We start from the raw sequence: 12645 nt of genomic DNA, 5'->3' as shown, positions 1-12645 counted from the left end.
TGAGGTTAGAGAGATGCAGCTCAGGCAGCAGCCCAAGTGAGAGTGCTTATCTATGGTTTTATTTCTTGTTCCTATACATCTCAGCAAGCCTGTGAGTGAAGCAGACATCACCATTGTTTTCTTTCCACAGCCTGTAATCTAGTTCTTCTCACCAAAACATTCTAGCCTGCATCAAACTAGCACACAAGTGTCTTAACACGTGTCAAGGGGGACTAACACACACTTTTCTGCATCTATTGGTATAAAGAAAAGATACAGATACCAGCAGTGGCTGAGAGTACAGCATGGGTAAGCTGTGTCTGGGATGGCCTCTGTGATAAACAGAGGAGACATTGCCAGATGTAGAGGTGCTAATAAAGAAACAGTTTGGAATAGGAGCTGGCATCTCTCTATGAATGTAGTGATGGTCCAAAACCAAGTATCAAAGCATTAAATGTCACCTGAGTGAAAATGGTACCAATCTGAGTGTTCTGAGGATCTGATGCTCTTGGAATGTTCTTTCTGCACCACATGTAAGATGTATGCTTTCTTTTTTTCTCCTGGTGTAGTTGAAAAATCAGACTCTTTGAGTTGTGAATACTGTTGTTGGGTGAAGCCACATCTGCAATGTCAAAGACTGAAACCATGCTCATTTACAGCACTAGCCACTCTAATCATCAAAATGATTTCATCAGCCTTACTTCAGAAAGCAAATGATGTTTGATTTAGCTGGGTAAAGTGATATTTCAGAACTGGCTTCAGCGATCTTTCTATAGCTTGACTGTTGGTGTGCCACAGACAAAACACAGTAAATAGTCTATTGTAGCTAAAATTGGAAGCAGGCACCTTGAAGCATATCTTAAACGTGCTTCTGTTACATATGGAATTACAAAAGCTAGAAGATATTTTTGAATGCTTCTGTGGCCTTCCTGTTGAACTGCTGACTCTGTCTTGGGCACTGGAAAGTCAAGAGCTTGGAGAAGAGGAGGCTCAGGGGTGATCTTATTACTGTCTACAACTGCCTGAAGGGGCATTGTAGCCAGGTGGGGGGTGGCCTCTTCTCCCAGACAAGCAGCAGCAGAACAAGGGGACACAGTCTCAAGTTGTGCCAGGGTAGGTATAGGCTGGATGTTAGGAAGAAGTTCTTCACAGAGAGAGTGATTTCCCATTGGAATGGGCTGCCCAGGGAGGTGGTGGAGGCACCGTCCCTGAGGGTCTTCAAGAAAAGCCTGGATGAGGCACTTAGTGCCATGGTCTGGTTGATTGGCTAGGGCTGGGTGATAGGTCGGACTGGATGATGTTGGAGGTCTCTTCCAACCTGGTTGATTCTGTGATTCTATGATTCTATGATGCAGTGATGGTTACAAATTTCTCTTGGGCAGCTGCAGCTGATGCCCTATTATGTTTTAAAAGAACCTCTTTTCCTTTTGCCTGTGCACCAGTCCAAACTGTTTGCCAACAGTCCATGAAAATCATACTTTCCATCCTGTTCAACTGTGCTTTAATCAAGCTCAGGACCTCTTTGAGGAGCTGAGTGCTTCAGCTGTGAGGCAGGTCTTTGGTTTCACATAGACTGACAGAGCATGTGGATGGGGGAAAATGGGAGGATTGTTGAACACCTTCATTTTTTTAACATGATGTTGTCACTACCATGCACTATTGCTTTTCACTGCCTCCCTCTAGAGATGACAAGGTTTTCAGTCTTTGATTTTAAAGAGTTCAATGTTTGGTTGGTTTGGGTTTTTTCCTTTCTTTTTTTTTCATCTGCTTAGGCTATGGACTTGGCTTCACAGTATCACACAGTATCACAGTATCATCAGGATTGGAAGAGACCTCACAGATCATCAAGTCCAACCCTTTACCACAGAGCTCAAGGCCAGACCATGGCACCAAGTGCCACGTCCAATCCTGCCTTGAACAGCCCCAGGGACGGCGACTCCACCACCTCCCCGGGCAGCCCATTCCAGTGTCCAATGACTCTCTCAGGGAAGAACTTTCTCCTCACCTCCAGCCTAAATCTCCCCTGACGCAGCTTGAGGCTGTGTCCTCTTGTTCTGGTGCTGGGCACCTGAGAGAAGAGAGCAACCTCCTCCTGGCCACAACCACCCCTCAGGTAGTTGTAGACAGCAATAAGGTCACCTCTGAGCCTCCTCTTCTCCAGGCTAACCAATCCCAGCTCCCTCAGCCTCTCCTCATAGGGCTTGTGCTCGAGGCCTCTCACCAGCCTCGTCGCCCTTCCAGCTGCCTTTTCAAATAGAAGTGCATAGCATATTTTTTTCCATTTTCACTCTGCTGCAGAGATATATGTTCACAGGCTAATGACCCTATCTGAACTGGATTTCTGGGTGCACCTGGTGCTACTCCATCTGGAGACACAGTAGGTTTCTCCTGCGCATCAGCATTCACAACTAGTTAATATGTAGGTTTCCTTCTTGAACTCCATTTGAAGATGATTGCTTGATGTGGGTAAAGGTAGTAGGCTATAAGTTCTAGCTCTAGTTGTTCTTTTTCCAGCCAGAGGTGCTTCTGGTGTCTTAAGCCGTGGACAAGGAACATTAACTAATTGCCTGATGGCTTTGGTTTTCTTGCTGGCTTAGATGGCACTCACATGCAGCAGCTCTGCTCAGTTGTGCTGAAAGTCATTGGATGCTTGGGCCTGGGGAGTTTCTTTCCTTTAGAAGAAGGTAGGAAAGACCAAAGCAGCACCCTTCAGTCTCCTACACAATGGATAAATAGATCTGTACAAAAAGGATGACTGTACTTTGGGCTGAACTGTCCCTGTTCTGAAAATAACGTCCAAGCTGCTAAGAGAGCAGTGTGCCCCAGCTCACACAGTCTGTGTAGCTCTGGCTTCCCTACAGCTGCACTGCTTTACAGCCCGTGAGGCTGGGACTCCAGGGATGAATCTGCATGGCTGGACTTAACAGGCACAGCTTGTTGGTGACTCTGTGCCAAAGCCGGTGTTGCTATGCTGCTCCTGGTGGTAGCCAGGTTTGTGTCTCCGCAGGATGTTGTTCAAAGTCCTGAAATGGGACAGGCATTCAGGGAGTCACTTAAGAAAATGAAAGGTGAAGGAAAACAGTTAAGTATGCTGTTTCAACACCTCAGTTGATGAAAATTGTCCTTCTCTGCAGAATCCATTAGATGAAGCTGTATTGTGCCAGCTGAGAATCTGGTCTGGTACAGCTGCTGTTGGTTGTCATCTGCAATTCAAACTAAAGAAAATATATAGCCCTGAGAAACTATGACTCATCCTTCTTATTGCCACTGATTCCACATGGTTTTTTGTTCATTGCCAAAGGCCTGGAAGAGATTGCAGGACGAATACAATTCAGTGGAAGTGGCATTCTTTTGCTTCAGCTTGCTCTCCTTGCTGTTGATAAAAAGCTCTCTGCTTTTGTCCTCCCATCTCTGGATCTGCTGGCTTCTGCTAATGAGACTTAAAAGGAGTAAAAAGTGACCTCAAATTAAGACTGGGCAATTCCTGCAGAGCCATCCAGACCATTTATAATATTGATCAGTTAAGCCCCATGAATTCTTCAAGTCAGTGAGTGATGTGAACTGACAAGTTAAATTATTACAGTTAAAGCCCTGCTGTGCTAACTTCATTTATGTGGCAGATTTTTAACCGTGTAGTGTTTTGCCTTTTTTGGGTTTTTTTGTTTTACTTCAAGGTTGAAGTAAGTGTGTTCTTTTTGGAAAGCAGTGTTTCCTGTGAGGATGCATCTCATCAAATCAGCTGTCCACTGCAACTAGACAGAATCCTGCTCTTTTAGTTTCAATTCAGCAAAATAGGCATCTCGAGCTAGAACAGCTTCTTGTGTGGGTCCTGGGAAGACAAAACCAAATTGTACTTGTGTTATAATGTGTTTTCTTACCTGAATTTGGACACTGGAATGGGCTGCCCGGGGAGGTGGTGGAGTCGCCGTCCCTGGGGCACTTCAAGGCAAGGTTGGACGTGGCACTTGGTGCCATGGTCTAGCCTTGAGCTCTGTGGTAAAGGGTTGGACTTGATGATCTGTGAGGACTCTTCCAACCCTGATGATACTGTGATACTGTGAATTGAGGTATTCTGTTTAGGGGCATACTTCTAATATGTGACTAATATGTGGCTTTCCTCTGCAATTTATTATTGACATATTAGAAGTTGTTGAGCATGAGAGTGGTGAGAGCCTGGACTGGGTTGCCCAGGGAGGTGGTTGAGGCCCCATGGCTGGAGGTGTTTAAGGCCAGGCTGGATGAGGCTGTGGGCAGCCTGCTCTAAGGTAGGGTGTCCCTGCCCATGGCAGAGGGGTTGGAACTAAATGATCCTTGTGGTCTCTTCCAACCCTGACTGATTCTATGATTCTAACACATATACTGGATATATTTTTATTTGCCAAAAGGACAAAAAGTTTTGCTCTGATTTTTACCTTTACTTTTGATGTTAGTGCTGTATTCCTGTGGTTCAACAGAAAATTTGTCTGTAGGTGTGGTGAACAGTCCTACTGGGCATAAAATGGGCTTGAGCATCTCCTGTCTTGTCCAGACATATTTACCTGCCTGAATCATAGAATCAACCAGGTTGGAAGAGACCTCCAAGATCATCCAGGCCAACCTAGCACCCAGCCCTAGCCAGTCAGCCAGACCATGGCACTAAGTGCCTCAGCCAGGCTTTTTTTCAACACCTCCAGGGACGATGACTCCACCACCTCCCTGGGCAGCCCATTCCAATGCCAATCACTCTCTCTGCCAACAACTTCCTCCTAACATCCAGCCTAGACCTCCCCTGGCACAACTTGAGGCTGTGTCCCCTTGTTCTGTTGCTGCTTGCCTGGGAGAAGAGACCAACCCCACCTGGCTACAGCCTCCCTTCAGGTAGTTGTAGACAGCACTGAGGTCCCCCCTGTCTGCACTGCAGCCAGAGGCAAGAAAACAGGACAAAGGAGCCCAGGCAACCCGGTCCGGTTTAATCCGGTCGCCTGAGAGGGGTTTCCCAAGGCCCCTGCCCCTGTCACGCACAAGGCGAATGCGGCCCCGTTTGTGGCAGACAACAGCCTGGGGGCTCTGCCTTTTCTGGGTGTCTTTGGGTGACTGCCAGAGGTGACTGGGTGACAGTGTGGCCAGTGAGGCCATTAGCCTCGGCCCCTGTCCTATAAAAGGGGTGAACAGGGGAATAAGGAGCTTGCCTGCTCCTTCCTCACTCACCTGCCGCTCGCCTGCCCCTCACCTCAGCCCCCTCAGCCCCCTCAATCCCCCTCAGCTGCCTCAAGCCCCCTCAGCCCCCTCAGCTGCCTCAAGCCCCCTCAGCCCCCTCAGCTGCCTCAAGCCCCCTCAGCAGCCTCAAGCTGCCTCAGCCACCTCAGCCAGCAGCTGATTCCACTTTGCAGCCTGTGTGGAATTCGCCACAGGACTTCTAGTGAATATTTTCCTGCCTGTGTTTTGGGCCACAGCCATTAGGACTGGTGAGTATTCTTCACTCTGTATTCAGGTTGCTAAAGGGATTTAATGAACCTCACAAGCGGCGAATGCAGCCGCCAGACTCTCTACCAGAGACATCTCTAAAACCTTTCAAGATTCCACTGCACAGAGACATTCTGTAAAGTAGTTCTGCCAACCACATCTGAGAACTTGTGTGGAGAGTTGTAAACAAGTTTGGGGGAATTATTTTGTGTATATTAATAAGTTATTGAATAACTTTTAAGTTGGCCTCATTGCATTGCAAACTCAGATTTCAACTAGTCCCCTTCATAACAGTAGGGGAGGTTGCTTGTGCAGCCTTGTTCTATACCCTTTCATAGAATCATAGAATCAACCAGGTTGGAAGAGACCTCCAAGATCATCCAGTCCAACCTAGCACCCAGCCCTAGCCAGTCAACCAGACCATGGCACTAAGTGCCTCATCCAGGCTTTGCTTGAAGACCTCCAGGGACGGTGCCTCCACCACCTCCCTGGGCAGCCCATTCCAATGGGAAATCCCCTTCTCTGCGAAGAACTTCTTCCTAATATCCAGCCTATACCTACCCTGGCACAACTTGAGACTGTGTCCCCTTGTTCTATTGCTGGTTGCCTGGGAGAAGAGGCCACCCCCCACCTGGCTACAATGCCCCTTCAGGTAGTTGTAGATAGTAAGCACTGTGGAAGCACTGCAAAGTGATGGAAAAGCTAGAGCCACTCATGGCCTTCACCTGATTGATTGCAGTGATGTTCTGTACTATTTTAGGCCGTGCACAGAAAGTGTCCCTGCAGTGATGTGGTGCTCTGTGGGACAAGATGAACATAAACTAGTTGCACTGGAAATGATGTATGCCAGGCCCTCTCAGACGCCTGAGAATGGACTGTTTGGGAGGGGAGAGTGAAGTGTTGGTGCACTGAAGATGGTGTACCTCTATAGTTGGGTTTTGGTGGTTTCCTTTACCTGAGCAAGACTTCTGCAGAGCTGGGTTGCTGTGTGTAGGGGCAACACTGAGGGCAACTCCATAAAATAACAGCAGCATATGTAAACCTAGCACTGGCACTAAATATACAGCATTTGTTTTACTGCTTCTAATGGATGCTGAGCTGTATCTGGAAGACAGAATAGACAATTCTAGTTCTTAATGTGAGTGTTGTGCTCTTTTCAGGTATCTAAACCATCACATGCCCCTTTCACTTGGAAAAAATGGCTTCTGTGTCAGTTTAATTTTCTTCTCCATTCTTAAATCATTAACAGAGGTTCAATGAATTATATCTACCCAACAGACCCTGGATTTTGCTCTCATACTTTCATGTTCTGAGCTGTTCAGACACCTTAAGATATTTTTCCAGTAATCTCTCCAGAGAGGAATTCCAGACAGAAGACTTCCTGTTACCTATATGGTGATTTGATCACCAAACTGATTTGAATGAATGCTTGGAGGCTAGCACTAGTTTATTTCATCTGTTGCTCAAAAGCATGCTATCTCAGAAGTGTGCTTTCTTTCTACATCCTCCATCCAGATGCCTTTGTGTTACTGAGTATTGTCTCAGGTCCTGTCAGCCTTCGTTTATACAATGCTTCACTAAGCCCTGCTGGAGCTGAGACTGGTCTGGCCATCAGGGAACTGATATCCTAGCAGTAAAGATGCTGTACTTTGTTCTGTAATACTTGGAGCGAGTATGGCCCTTAGTGAGTGCAGGTCCCAGTCAAGGAGGAAGTACGTACTGCCTCTCAGTTCCTTGCATATGGCAGCAGCCATGAAAGTATGCTCTTTGTAGCAGCTGTACTAGAATACCTAGCAGTGTCTAAGCTACCTTGGGCTTGGAGGTGCCTCAGACACCACAAAACTGACAGGGTGAGTGACTCAGTGGGAATCACTTCTGTTGCTGTGATGTGTTATTTTCCTGCAGACAGAGAATGTTTAATAACATTCTGCTGTTCAATCATTCTGTTTTCCATAGTATTCCCATTTGAAACAAATGGCAATTGATTAAAATGAAGACCTAAGTCAACTCAAAACATATATTCCTGCTCCTTAACTGTCTACTTGAGTTAAAGTTGGTCCCAGGCATTCTGGAAACTGCCTATCAAGAGCTCTCAAGACAAACCCTTCCCAGTAATGGATGGTTATGTTCACTTTCAGTGAGCACATTTCATTGATTAATAATTCTCTCCCTAAGAGAGAGAAAATCTTGAGTGGGACAGTGAATGAATTTCTTGTACATTGATAGAATCCCTTGCTGTTGAGGCTTGCAGGAAGCATGTATGTTGATGGAAGGTAAAATAGCATCATGTAGTTCAGTCTCGTTTGTCATCACTGCATCAGATCTTTTCTCACTCTGAAGACTTCCTTGAAACACTTCTTCCTCTAACTTTCAAAGGGTGACTGTGGATAGTGTTCTGTTTCCTGCTGTGACAACTGCCTTCAGCAGACCTTTCAGAAAGCAGAGAGAACAAATGTGTTTGGAAAGAGCTTGTTTTAACTGCTTCCTTTGTGAGGTTTTTAAGTGTTGCTTTTAGTGCTTAGCTCCCTAAGGTAAAATTTTCTTTCTCATCCCTTGAAAGAAGTAATGTCCAAATAAGGAGGACAGGCTACATAAAAAACTGGGTACGGCTCTTTGCCGCTTCTCTTTTGATGGCATAACTCCCAGGCAGATGGATTCATGATTCCCACCACTAGGCCCCTCTTTCTTAACTCCAGCATTTCTCATGAGGCTATCTCCCCAGTTCCTGCATCCATTATGCTGAGAGCAGTGGATAGCACAATCCCCAGGCATTACATCCCAGGTATTTCTATGTGTTTTTCCTGAGTCTTCTGCCGTCTTATGGAAACATCAGTTTGGTTACACCTTCTGTGTGCTCCTACCTATCCATCCTCAATGGGCCATTGTAAGTAGCATTCCTAGTGACGTTTTATATGCATGCTGTTTCCCCCCAGATTAGTTTGCTGCATACTAAATTGCATGGCAGAAAGAATCTCTGCAGCTGATCTGGTACATTAAGCTGGGAAAGTGTTGAGTTGTAAGCAAAGTGCTTTTAGGCGTGCTCCTAAGAGATGATTTTAACTGATGTTATGACTGGGCGCTGCTTTCTGTTCAGTTTCTAATAGAAGTGTCTTTTGGTTTTGCAATCCTTAAACACACAGGAAAGAGACAACTAATTTGCATGAGTAATCTTATGAAAGCCCCCTTTGTAATGAAGTGCAAACTGTGATTCAATCCACTGCTGTTATATTACGCCACTTGATAAACTTCCATTTCATTATTGAAAGTCAAGATTCCCTTATTAAACTTTTCTATTAGAACAGAATGTGAAGGAGCTTCCAAAATCCACATTACTTTGCTCTATCACTTCTTTCTAATACAATGTAAATAGACAAATAAGAGATCCCATTGTGTTAGCTGAAGGGTGTTAAACATGTCCTTGAAAACAAAGACAAAATAAAGCATAATTAAAAACTTCATAGCAGTACAGGGCCATGGCATAGCCTCCATTCCTGGCAGTGTGAAGCAAGGTAGTGAAGGCTGAAGGGCTACTGGGGGATGAGAACATCTTTAGCAAACTGCCTTTCAGTATAATACATTCCTGGACTGTGAGCTGTGTTTAGCTCACAATGAGTCTAATAGACAACAAATCTCCCTCTACAGCTGAGCAGGTTGCTGTCGGCCGTAACCTTGAGGCAGGACTGCAGCACTCTAGGTTGTCTAGGAAGCCTTATCTTAAGACTTCTGTACCTTGACAAACTGAGGAGGAGGTATTTCAGTGGTACTATGCTTATCATCTGGAACAGAGAGACTTCAGTGGTAATCTGGTCTACGCCTGAGGTGGTGTGCTGAGCAGTCCTGATGCTCTTACAAAACACTTGAGAGAAGGCTGAAATGGTTTCATGCAGGAGTATGACAGATAGCCACCTCCACCTGTTTTACTAGGGTACAACTGGCCTTCCAAGCAGATAATTTATAAATCAGAGAGCAATAAGAGAAGATCTGTGATGCAGGACAGTGCAGGTCCAACTCATTTGAGACTATTTAAAGATCTAAGCAATGCATGGTGTACATCATGCTCTGCAGTGTCAAAGAGGGAAGCTACCTCAGTTCTTGGAAGCATTAGAGCTGCATTAGTGGGTTTAATTATGCCTTCTTAGGTGTCCTTTCTGTGTCTTAATTTACTGGAGGTATCAAGCTGCCAGTGCCTGCAGAATCAGCTTAGTGCACATGAGGATGCTGCTTTGGTGTAGCACACTTGTGCTCAGCCAGCATTGCGTGGGGTCTGCCCTGTGACCAACTGAGGCATGCCAGGCATGGGCACCACTCCTGACTGTAAGAAGGTAAACAAGAGATTTCAGCTGGTAACTTGTGTCAGTCTTACTACTCAAAATGTTGGAATAAATCACATCTTGTTTAGACTGAGATTTCCTCCCCCTGCTTTCCTGTGGTAACATCCTTCCACTGAACATCTTTTAACCTAGTCTGGTGTTGTGGGCATGATACTGATATACTGGTATCAAGCTCCAGTATGTATTTTTTTGTAGGCTGTGGGTGTTCCAGTGTTGCAATTCAGAGATCTTATTTGCTCCCCTATGCTCTTATTTTTTTTGTCCCATTATGATGCTTTTTCTATTTCTTAAACCAGCTTATCCTTTTGATCATAAAATTGTAATCTTCAGATTATAGTAATCACTTAAGTCTGGCTTTGCCTTGTGCTTGTGTCTTCCATCATTGCACTGATTTTATTATTCTTTTTCTCCAGTTTTGAAAAAATCACCTTTGAAGTACTGAACAAACATATTTGGAACAGTCCTTAGTCTGTGTTGAATTATATAATATTCTCATTTTCCCAGAGGCCATCACCAGTTTGTCTAAATTCTGCCAAACAGCTCCAAATTGCTGGGCTCTTCAATTCAAGAGGGATGTTAAGGTAGTGGAATGTGTCCAGAGAACGGTGGCAAAGCTGGAAAGAGGCCTGGAACACAAACCCCATGAGGAGAGGCTGAGGGAGCTGGGAGAAGAGGAGGTTCAGGGGTGATCTCATTGCTGTCTACAACTACCTGAAAGGAGGTTGTAGCCAGGTGGGGTTGGTCTCTTCTGCCAGGCAAGCAGCAACAGAACAAGGGGACGCAGTCTCAAGTTGAGCCAGATGAGGTATAAGCTGGATGCTAGGAGGAAGTTGTTGTCAGAGAGAGTGATTGGCATTGGAATGGGCTGCCCAGGGAGGTGGTGGAGTCTCCATCCCTGGAAGTGTTCAAGAAAAGACTGGATGAGACACTTAGTGCTATGGTCTAGTTGATTGGCCAGGGCTGGGTGCTAGATTGAGCTGGATGATCTTGGAGGTCTCTTCCAACCTGGTTGATTCTATGACAGTACATCTGAGAAATCAAAAAGTGTTCTGCCTAAAGCCCATTTGTTGGCACAACTATAAAAGCAGCAATTTAAAGTAGTTAAATGTTGGAGGAGGATAGCTCCAGACTTGTTGCTTGTAACCAAGCTTTAATTCATCCTTTTCACTCTGTATTGAAGAGGTGGGACCTTTCCTAGATTGATTGTTTCCATTCTAAATGTTATGGAGTTATTAAGCAATGCTTCAGAGTGCACTGAATTTATAGGTATTATTTTCTAATGAATTCTGGTCTAACTGACAACTTCAATTCTACCTCTCAGAAGTTTCAGTAGGAAGGAGAAATAAATAAATAACTATTTGGCTGTAAGGCAGTGCAGTGTTTAGAAATGAAGCTTGAAATGTCCAGCTGAGTTGCATTCGTGAAATATTTGGTCTCAAGTTTGTAACCCTGGCTGGGATGTCATGGAACCCACTGTTGGCATGTGGAGATTGTCTTGAAGATTTCCTTTAATCTTCTGAGCTGACAGGGTGTGAAAGATTAAAATGCACTGGATCCATCAGACTTGCCACCTCTAGTTTAGGCTAGTTATTAATGTGCAATGTGGACAGCAATACTTTATTAATTGTATTGCTGGCCAGTGATCAATGTGACAAGCTTAGCAAAGAGCACAGTTATTCATCAGAGAGTTGTCAAGAAGTAATTGCTCTCATATGCATTAGAATAAGCTGGTGTGAGAGGCAAAATGGATGTGCTTTTATCATTTTTAGGTGCAAGTGTCAACAAAATTAAAAGCCACTAAGGTGCCAGTAAATAAACTGGAAGGGAATTTCTCTGACAATCAGACTACTATGACAAAGGGTCATATGTTAATGACTTTTGTATTTTAGTGTTTTAAAAGGGTTTTTCCAATGAATTCTTTTCTGTATGCACTGTTTGTTATCAGGTACACTTTGGTAAGGGCAGGCACGTGGTTTGCAGCTCTTTGCTAAGAAAGGGAAAGGAAATAGTTGAGACGTGGTTTTGCTGAGAACTGTTCTTTAGAGTATAAAATGCACAATGGCCCAGCTGTAGTGTTACATGCAGCACATACTTAGATCTACCATGGCAGTCTTTCAGCTTTTGTGGGAAAGCACATTGCTAACAAAATGTCAATGCTTTTCTTTCTGCAGAGGTGAAGACCCACTTTTCACTCCTCTGCTATTTTAAGGATTGTCAGAAGCACAGAGGAAGTGACAAAGGTAAGGCTTGTTTTGCAATCTCTCTCCTGTTTCTTCCTGCACCTGATTAACATTAAACTTTTTCACATGTTGAATCCTTTCCATGTCTTAAACGATCTGATAGCTCAGCTGTGGTGGTAAACACACAGTGATTTCTGCTGGGATGCATGTGTGTGTGGACGTGGTCATCACTGACCTGAGGTCATAACTGAAAGAGGAGATTGACTCCATCATCAGTAGGTTTGCAAATGACACCAAGCTAGGAGCAGGTGTGGATCTACTGGAGGGTAGGAGAGCCCTGCACAGGGACCGTGACAGGCTGGATGGGTGGGCAGAGGCCAGTGGGATAAGATTTAACAAGGCAAGTGCAGGGTTCTACACTTTGGACACAACAACCCCAAGCGGCACTACAGGCTGGGGACAGAGTGGCTGAGAGCAGCCAGGCAGAAAGGGACCTGGGGATACTGATAGATAGCAGCTGAACATGAGCCAGCAGTGTGCCCAGGTGGCCAAGAGACCCAGTGGCATCCTGGCCTGGATCAGGAGCAGTGTGGCCAGTAGGACAAGGGAGGTTATTCTGCCCCTGTGCTCAGCACAGGTCAGGCCCTACCTTGAGTGCTGTGTCCAGTCCTGGGCTCCTCAATTCAAGAGAGATGTTGAGGTGCTGGAATGTG

At 45.2% G+C, this 12645-nt stretch overlaps 1 long non-coding RNA gene across 2 annotated transcripts in view; it reads left to right on the top strand.

Moving 5' to 3' along the window:
* Positions 1–12645, top strand: part of LOC135186918 (uncharacterized) — a 166537-nt gene that overhangs the window by 29585 nt on the left and 124307 nt on the right. For both annotated transcript variants that reach the window (XR_010307146.1, XR_010307147.1), the window contains exon 2: positions 11924–11992. This is a non-coding gene — a long non-coding RNA (uncharacterized LOC135186918). The remainder of the gene's footprint in view (positions 1–11923; positions 11993–12645) is intronic.

Source organism: Pogoniulus pusillus, chromosome 26 (genome assembly GCF_015220805.1).
Source record: "Pogoniulus pusillus isolate bPogPus1 chromosome 26, bPogPus1.pri, whole genome shotgun sequence".
NCBI lineage: Eukaryota > Metazoa > Chordata > Aves > Piciformes > Lybiidae > Pogoniulus > Pogoniulus pusillus.
Note: the sequence above shows the minus strand (reverse complement) of the source record. Positions and strands in the feature narration are given on the sequence as shown.